Source organism: Pteropus medius, unplaced genomic scaffold, assembly GCF_902729225.1.
Source record: "Pteropus medius unplaced genomic scaffold, Ma_sr-lr_union100, whole genome shotgun sequence".
Classification (NCBI taxonomy): domain Eukaryota; kingdom Metazoa; phylum Chordata; class Mammalia; order Chiroptera; family Pteropodidae; genus Pteropus; species Pteropus medius.
The window spans coordinates 25299222-25309682 of NW_024344240.1; positions in this window are offsets into that span (position 1 = coordinate 25299222).

Sequence of the window (10461 nt, forward strand, 5' to 3'; positions counted from 1 at the left end):
CTCTCAAGTGTTTCTGAAACACACACATACAGATATAGGTAAAGCAAATATGACCAAGAGTTAATGAACTGAAGTGGTGGGTATGTGGGTTCAGTTGTACTATCTTTTCAACTTTTCTTCATGCTTGAAATATTATAATAGAAAGATGAAAAAAACATGTTCCTTCATTTTTTCCTTTCCATGTTCACTGCCACCACATAAACAGCTCATTGTCTTTGAGTAATATAATCACATACTCACCCTTCTCTAGAGTACTTTGCCTTGTCTCACTGAACAGCAAGTCCTCCAGGCCTTTGCCATATTGCTATTGTCTATTCACCATCAGTCTTTCCTACATGTCCGTGAGCTTCTAGAGGGCAGGGACCATATCACGTCACCTGTGGGTCCCCACAGCACAGAGCCTGACAGTGTAAGTGATCCATAAGCCTCAAATACATGAAAGATTGTATGAGTGAATGAATGGGTGAATGGACAGATAAACAAAAAAGCGGACAAAGGACTGAACAGGTCTGCTAGCATTCAGGCCCCACTGCATCTATCTACCTTACACTGCACTGCCTGAAGAGTCTGCTGAGGCAGTGGTCTCATAGCACATCTCTCTGCTCAGCACACCCCAACAGCTTCTCACAGCCCAATGATTTAAGCAGCCTTACCTTCCCACTGTAACTTCTATATGACCCAGTCACATTTGACTACTTGTGTTCTTTGGAAAAACTCTATGCTTTTTCTTTCAATGTTTCCTTTACCCTTCTCTCCTGTCCTCTCTCTCATTTCTCAGGGCCCCTCCCAAAAGCCATTTCATCCAAAAACCTTTCAGATTCCAACAAACAGAAAGAATAGTCCCTCATCCCCCACTCCCCAAACCACTTTGATTGTAAAATGGTATATATTTTTAAGTTTTATCTTAGCTGCTAACAACAGAATTCTTTAAAAGGCATTTAACATTTATGTTTTAGAAAAATATGTTCATAAGTTTGGTTACTTGGGTTTCCTAGGCATTCCAAACAATAGCCATGAAAGTAATGTACTTATTTTTTCTCAAGCTCATCAAACTTCTAATAAATCAGACTTACATTTCTTTCCAACAAAACCATCCTAAACACTTAAATTCCTTTTCCAGACCTTAAATCTTAATTTAAAGATTCCATAAATCAAATTACCTTAAAAGTCTGAACACCGATTACAAAAGTAATCAGATTCTTAAACCCATTTCAAAATACAAATCTATTGTCATTCAACTTTTTACAAATTCCAAAATAAATTATAAGACTAATATCAAATCATCTTAAGTGTTTCAAGTTAATATCACAAGTATAATATGTCAGTCTCTAACATAACATTCTCCTAAATATTTCAAATGCATTAGAAGTAATACATATAAATTACCATGATGATTTCAAATTTTATTTCTAAACCTAACAGAAAGTAGTAATAAAATAATGGATTTCCTGTACTTTTTTCTTATCTCTATGCTTATTTCGATACCTTCAGAGTAGTATATACTCACCATACTAAGTAGATGAGAATTATCATCTCAGCAGCTGGGGTTACTGAGTCCAAAATTTGGCACTGAAATGGGTTAAAGATTCCAGTGATAGTCAGGGGTTCTGAATTATGACAGAACAGCTGGGTCTGCTTCCAGGGCAATCTTCCCTGAGCCGCATAAAATTAAGGTGAGGATTTTCTTAGAGTCTTACAGTAATGGACCATTTTAAGTCCATGCCTTTTCTTTGCAAATCAATGCCTCACATTTTAAAGGTAACCTCTTAGATAACTGCCTAATTTGAATTTTTCCCATTTGCTATGAAAAATTCCAAACATACAGAAAAGTTGAAAAATTGTACAGTCAGCCCTGTATTTAGATTCTACCATTTAGATTCTACAATTAACATTTTGTGGTATTTGCTTTGTCACATATCTGGCATTTTATTCATTCTTTTATCTATCCATCAATCCACCTTATTTTCTGTGCATTTTAAAGTGGCAGACATCAATATACTTAGCACTTCAGCCTACATAGTATTAACTAGAATTCAATGTCATATTATTTTTAGATAAAATTTACAATTAAATATACAAAATTTTAATGTACTTTTGGATAAATTTTGACAAACATATATACCTGTGTAGCCTAAACCCCTAGAAGATATAAAACACTACCATTACTCTACAAAGTTTCTTCATGGCTAAGGTGGCCAGGTTTACAAAGAAAAACAATGGAATGCCCAGTTAAATATGAATTTCGGATAAAGAATGGATACATTTTTGGTATAAGTATTCCCCAACTACTACATGGGAAATACTTATACCAAAAATGTATCCATTCTTTATCCGAAATTCAAATTTAACTGGGCATCCTGTATTTTGTCTGGCAATTCTATTCATACTCCTTCCCAGTCAGTCATGGATCCCTATCCCCTAGATGCAACCACTGGTCTGATTTTTTTTTTTTTTGCCACCATAAATTAGTTTTGCCTGATATTTAACCATCCAAGTTTATAAATTAGAGTCATAAAGTATGTGCTCTTTTGTGTAAGACTTCTTTCACCAACATAGCATTTTTTAAATTTATTCATGCTATTGTATCTAACAATAGTTTGAAACACTTTACAAATATACTACATTTTATGCCTTCTCCTATTCACGTATACCAAACTACTATTTCTAGTTTGGCACTACTATAAGTAGAGCTTCTATGAGCATTTTTATACAAGTCTGTTCATGGACATAGGTTTTTTATTTCTCTTAGGTAAACATCTAAGATGAAATAGCTCAGTTATAAGGTAGATGTATGTTTAGTTTTCTAAGTTGCATTTCCCTAATGAATAATGATGATAAGCATTTTTATGGGCTTATTGCCTATCTATACATATTAATTTGTAAAGTGGTTATTGAAATGTTTTGCCTATTTTTAAAATTTTGAGTTGTCCTTTTACTATTAAGTCCTTTATATATTCTGGATATCAGATCTTTGTCAGATATATGTCTTGCAAAATATCTTTCCCTATCTCTTTTTACTTTCTTCAGTATCTGATGAATAGAATTTTTATGAAGCTTAATTTATTATTTATTCTTTATTATTCTTTTATGTTATTACATTCTGTGTCCTAATAAACCTTTATCCATGCCCAAGTCACAAAGATATTCTCCTGTGTTTTCTTCTAGAAGCTTTAGAGTTTCCCTTTTATGTTTAGATCTGTAATTCATCCTGAATTAATTTTCGGTTATGATGAAAGACAGGGCTAGAATTTCACTTTTTTTCTGTAGGGATACCCAGTTGTTCCAGTTCCACTTGTTAAAAAGACCTTCCTTTTCCCATTGGGCTGCTTTGGCATCTTGTCAAAAACCAAGTGCCTATATAAGTATGCATCTATTTCTGGGCTATTTATTCCACTGATTTATTTGTTGGTCCTTATGTCAGTACCATCAAATATAGTTTTGATTACTGTAGCTTTAGAAGTCTTAAAATCCAGTAGTATAAGTTCCCTAATTTTTATTTTTTTCCTGGATTGCTTGGATAGTCTCAATCCTTTGAGTTTCCACATAAATTTTAGAATCAGCTTGTCGATTCCTATGAAAAAACCTGGTGGGATTTTGATTGAGAAACATACTACAAATGTTTTCACACTTTGCTTTCTTCTCAGTAACCACCATTCTCTAGCCATTCTGCTGACAAGCATTTTCATATAGTTCTACACCCCTCACCAAATCTCTCTCTCAAACTAGAATCACTTCTAAACCTCTGATTCTTTTGATTCATCTTGTTTAATTTCAATGTTATTTCTGTTTCATCATCTACAATCCTTCCCTCTCTTCCTTCAAATCTCAGTGTTCCCTTTTTTAAAATATAACTTTAATCATTATTTCTAGGTGTAATGATTCCCTACTCTGGTTTCACGTGAGAGAAAGAACCCCAGTCTAATAGCTCAGAACAGTTATCCTCTTTACTGAGCTCACCACCTGGCTTGCTCTCTTTCTCTACCCTGGGCTCTGCCACTGACTGTGTGACCTTATACAAGTGATTTACTCCATCAGGGATTCAGCTTACCTATCATTAAGTGAAAAGATTAGACTAAATCTATGTTGTGGTTTGTGGTGGTGGTGGTAAATGTTTTATTTTGTTAATACCAAAACTCCTTTAAGAATCTGAAGAAATTTGTGAGCTCTCTTTTCAAGGAAAAGCAAATTCACAAAAAACATTTTGCAAATCATTTCTGAGTGTTTACAAACTTCATAGAGCCTATCTATGTACTTCAGCTTAACAATCCCTGGACTAAATGCTTTTTTCTTCCAATAGCTCTCTCTGGCTCTAATACTAATTTCTCTTAGAAATAGAAATAGGAAAGTAGCAATTTCCAACCCTACTAAGAACATAACTCTGAAAAAAATGGTGTTGATAATGGATAGACTGTCCAGACAGAAAATCAGCAAGGAAACATCAGAACGGATCCGCATGTTAAACAAATGGACTTAATGGACATATACAGAAATTTCCATCTAACAGTAGAATACATTTACAATGTGTGTGTGTGTGTGTGTGTGTGTGTGTGTGTGTGTGTGTCTGAGTATGTTTTAAGCTGTGTTATTACAGAAGAGTCAAAAAATTTTTTAAATTTTAAGGTCCTCCCAAGTGCACATGGAACATTCTCCTGGAAAGATCATATGATAGGTCACAAAACAAATCTTAGTAAATTTAAGAAGATTAAAATCATATCAACTATCTTTTCTGACCACAATGGTATGAAACTAGAAATCAACAAGAAGAAAAAAGTGAGAAGATCTACAAATATGTAGAAACTAAACAACACACTTCTAAACAACCAATGAGTTGGAGAAGAAATCAAAAGAGAAATATAAAGATTATGTCAAAACAAATGAAAATGGAAATACAGCATATTAAATCTTATGGGTTGTTTTCATACGAACTGGGGCAGCACAAGAAGACAAGAGCAACCTTAAAGGATCTTCCATAGGCTGAGATGATACAATTTCAACAATAAAAAGGAAATAATTATTATATTTCACTGAAAAAATTCTGAGAAAAAATTATGAGCCTATAAGGATAGCTAAAGGAAAAAAACATAAAGTGTACTAGAAATAAAATTTCAACTCATGAAATGAATGATTATATAAAATATATTAATGATAATCATGTTATTCTCTTTATCATCTTAATATTATGTTAATTTTTATTGGAATTGTTTATTATACCAAGAAATTTTTAAATACATTTGTGTGCAGTCATGTGCCCCATAACAATTTCTCAGTCAACCACAGACCACATATACGATGGTGGTCCCATAAGATTATAATGGAGCTGAAAAAGTCCTAGTGATGTCACAGCCATCATAATGTCATAACACAGTGCATTAGTTGTTAACATAGAATGATATAAAGAAATATTTTTGTACAGCTGTACAATGTGTGTGTTTTAAGCTGTTATTATAAAGTCAAACAATTTTTTAAATTTTAAAGTCTATAAGGTAAAAAAGTTACAGTAAGCTAACTTATTATTCAAGAAAATTTTTAAATAAATTTAGTGTAGCCTAAGTGTATAGTGTTTATAAAGTCTACAGTAGTGTACACTAGTGTCCTAGACCTTCACATTCACTCACCACTCGCTCATTAACTCGTCCAGAACTTCCAGTCCTGCAAGCTCCATTCATGGTAAGTGTCCTCTACAGGTATACCAGTTTTTATCTTTTATACAGTATTCTTACTGTATCTTTTCTGTGTTTAGATACACAAATACCATTGTGTTACAGTTGCCTACAGTATTCAGTACAGTAACATGCTATGTAGATTTGCGGTCTAGGAGCCTTATAGCCTAGGTATGTAATAGGCCAACGCATCTAGGTTCAATGTTTGCACTACAAAATCGCCTAACAACACATTTCTCAGAATATACCTATCATTAAGCGACACAAGACTGTATTCATTTAAAACTATCAAAATTTATACTTAGAAGGGTAATTGGCCCATTGACCATGAGGCAGATATTGACCAATGACTTTAGAACGAAAGTTGATAAAAGAGAAAAAGTGAATATTAGAAGGGTATGGAATCCAATCAAGCAGTGAAGTAATTAGTTAAAATCTGGATGGAGAGGTTCATTACCTCATCAATACAAATCAGGAGGGCAAAAGAGAGTCTGTTATAAAACAGTTGGATGGTCCAAGTTTCAAGGAAAAAACTTTGGCTTAAAAGGCCCATTACAACAAGAAAGATTTCAGTTTGTTTATCAGTTTGCTTTTGCTGCATTAAAAAACACACCAAACTTAGTAGCTTAAGCTTTCTCTCCATTCTTGGGTCTATTGAACAGCTCTTCTGCTCTGGCCTGGTTCCAGCTGGTGCTGAATGGTCAATGTCAGGTGTTTAGAAGGTTGATTGGTCTAGGGGGCCTCAACTGAGATGGCTTACGTCTGCTCCACATGGTCTTTCACCCTCCAGTAGGTCAGCCCGGGCTTCCTCACATGGAAGTCTATAGATTCTAAAGACAGTACGAGAGAATAAGTCCCAATGTGTCACGTTTGCTACTGTGGCACTGGCCAAAGCAATTCAACGACCAAGCTCAGAGTCATTGTGAGAGAAGATTACTCAGAGAGCATTACTGCACCATTATTGCCATTACTGTAATATCCTACTACCATTTGGTAGTAGTTAACTTATTAGATTTGCAAGTGTTGCTCAAATGCCTTGAAATATTTTATTTGTTAGATTTATAAGTCTACCCAATCAGCATTTGAAATGTTTGAGAGAAGCAGACACATAAAATTTGGATTGGGGTTTGAAATGTCTAACAAAATTTAATCAAGTTGCAAGTAATGTTAAATGTTTAAAGATAATTTAATCTTAAATTTATGAGTTAATTGCACATGACTCAAAGAACAAGTGATTGTTCTTATTGTATATAAATATTACTAGATTAATAAATGGACTAGCAAGATTTATAAACTGAATTTAAAAGCTTGAGAAAAACTAGGATTTAAATTTTGCAACTCAATGTAAGTGAATAATAATTAAAACACCAATTATTCTAAATAATTTTTCCACAAACGGAAACTCTCTCCAGCTTGAATAAACTTCAGTTGACATATTTATTCAATTGCTATTCAAAACACATTTATCGATTGCCTGCTATGAGACAGGTGCTAGTCTAGATAAGAGGAATATAGTAGAAAATGACTCCCAGTCTCTTTCTTCATTGAGATTATACACTAGTGGAGGATATAGGGAGATGATGGAGAGACAAATGCCAGTCAATCAGAGACCAGTTCCTTATTTCCTGATTCTAATCCCATCTAATCTATGGCAAAGGACACTCTGTCTCCTCTCTCACTGTGCAGGAATAGAAGCAGTGGCCAGTTCCCTTTTTCCATTGTCAAAGACAACACTAAGTTCTCCAATTTCTTCCTATCTGACTCCAGTTTTTGAACCCAGCTCCTCTCACAATCAATCAATGAATCTACAAATGTTTATTGAGCATCTGTTATTTCTGTCAGGGCAGAGAAGAAGGGAAGAGAAAAGTAAGAACAAGAGAACATGCAGTCCACTGGTGATGTGCACTCAGCAAGTATTTACTCAACACATCACACCCAGCTAAGCACTGAAGGATGAGAGGAACACAGTGGTGAGGAAGCCAGGATACCTGCCATTAAGGAGGACCAATCTGCAGCAAGGCAAGACCATAGTTCATTCCATCAAAGACACCTATTTGTTTACATTTTTAAAAAATTTTAATTGGACTTTATCTTACAATAGTGATACTATCCAGTTTTCAACTGGATGAAATACAGTAACTGTAGCACAAAGCAGTATCATGTCCCGAGAGGTGTGTAGAGCATATGGCAATTAGAACAGTGGTCCAAAGTCAGGCTGCGCATTAGAATCAACTGGAAAACATAAAAAAAAAACCCTTATGCTCAAATTCCACCCCACACCAACCAGAATCAGTACAGAGAGGGTGGGGCTAGGCATGGCATTTTTTTAACCACTCTATGTCATTCTAATATGTAAGCAGGATTTAGAACCAGGATGGCAATGTTAAACTAGGGCACACATTCTCCTGAGGTTATAAGACTTTCCCAGCGACACACCTACATGGATACTTTAAGCCAGGGATCAGCAAACTAGGGCCTATGGCCCAAATCTGGCCTGCTGCCTGTTTTTTACTTCCTCTGGAGCTAAGGTGGTTTTTACATTTTTAAATGGCTGAGGAGAAATGTATTCATCAATGAAGTTCTATTGGAACATAGTCACACTCCTCTGTTTATACATTGTGCATAGCTGATTTTGCACTACAAGGGCAAAGTTAAATAGCTGAGACAGAGGCCACATGAATGGCAAAGCCTAAAATATTTACTATCTGACCCTTTACAGAAAAAGTTAGCTGACCCCAAAGCAAAAGATTTGTAACAGAGTTCCAGAACCTCAACATCTGTGTCCTCTAACAAGAACTTACCTACCTGGGAAGTGCCAGCTGTCAAAGGGTTAGGTGTGGGTAGAGTGTCTTCTCCTTTCCCACATCTTCTTCACATTTACCCTTCTTCCACTTTCAAAAGAAAGACAGGCCTTCCACCAGCCTTAGAGGCATAAAAACCTCCTAGGCACTAAAAACAACAACAAAAAACAAACAATAAAAACAAAAACAAAACCAACCCCAAATACTGGTGTCTAAGAGAACTCTGATGACAATTTTTTTTTCCAAGTCAGATGAGTTCCTTTCCAAAACAGAAGGACCCAATCAAGTTTTCAACTGCTAAATCATTTAAAATATTTGGTGATAGATGGCTATGTGATTTTTCACATATAATTCACAAGGGGTTTAAAGAAATGAATAACACTGTTATGACAAAACTAGTGGCAGAATTATTTAAGGAAACAAGGTTTTTGAAGGCTTGCATCTAAAATATTTAAAATGATGAATGCAGTGTCATTCTATGAATAAGCAGTATTAGTCCAGTTATATGAACTCATCTAATAAGAAGTGAATTTCAAATAAATTTATGTTTAATAATTACTTATCAAAACTTTTGTCTTTATTTTGATCAACTATGCACTAATAATTGTAATTATGAAATGAGGACCTCAATTTCTTACTGGCTATTGGGCAGAGGGCTTTCTTAGCTCTTGGCCACTTGGGCCTGTCCCCAGGGAAGCCACAGCAACCCAGAAAGAGGCTGGGCAACCAGAGGTCTGGGCTTTTTTGTAACCTAGTCTTGTAAGTGATATCCCATCATTTTGTCTTATTCTATTCATATTCTATTGTTGGAAACCAGTCACCAGGCCCAGCCCACAGCAAGGTGAGGGAGACACAAAAAGATGTGACTACTATCAAAAGGTGGCACCATGGGAGCCATCTTAGAAGCTGCCTGCTACGAAGGTCAGATTTTAATAACAATTAAATCCTCTACATCTATTTAAACTGAAGATGAAAAATTTAGATGTCGTTTTAAAGATGTATTAGTGGATGCAGAGTTTTCCAAGATTCTTTTGGAAATAAACAAGTAAAGATGTTTGAAGACCACGGAGCTTCAGGCCTAATGCAGCAGAGTCCTGCGAGGTAGGATTGAGGGACTAACGGAGACGGTCGCCAGGACTGGGTGCTTTGGACAGTGAGAAAATTCACCGCTCTGATCCAGGTGGATGGAAAGTACAGGGAGAAGCTGAGTCTAGATTCCAAAAGCGTCAAAGGTCAGGCAAAGGCTTTTAGACTTGATAGGGAAGGAAATACGGCGGTGGGTTTAGAATGGAGGAAGGAAGGGGATAAAAATGCAGTTTTCGAAACGCAAATACGTCTGGAGCGTGTAGAATGAAACGGGAGGGCGAGGCTGGAAGCCACGATCCGGGCAGAAGGGAGTGGCGGGAACCCAGGAGAGAGGGCAGCGTCGGACTCCAGACGGAGAGGAGAGGATGCTGTCGGCCCACGTTCTGAGAGATCAATCATTACAACCGGAGACTAACAGATGTAAGGAGCCGAGGACAGTCTTTCAGCAGACTGGGAGTAAGTCTCTTGGGAAACACGGCACTCTCGGCTCTGTGGGACACAGAATGGTCCCGGGCCAGGTGCCTGGCCCCCAGGGATCCCATCTCCCCGAGTGCGCATCACATGTGCGGGAAATGACCGCTCCCACCTCCTCCCCGCAGCCTGACAGAGGAACGTGCCGATCCGAGCCGCCCTTGCCTTCTGGAAGATGAGAAAGGAAAGCCAAAGAAAGCAGAGCAAAAAAGAGAAACAGTTTAAAGCGGGGTGGGAGTAAAGAGGGACAGGGACTCAGAAGACGGACTTTCTTTGAGACTCGAGTTGGGGCCTAATGTCAACGCAGAGAAGTCGGACGCGGGGAAACAGCAAAGGAGAAAAAGACGAAAACCAAACCTTCTTCTGGAGTGCGGGTAAGAGCGGGACGACACGTGGAGTGGGCTGGAGAGGGCCGAGCTGACCATCAGCGCGCAGTGGGCGGT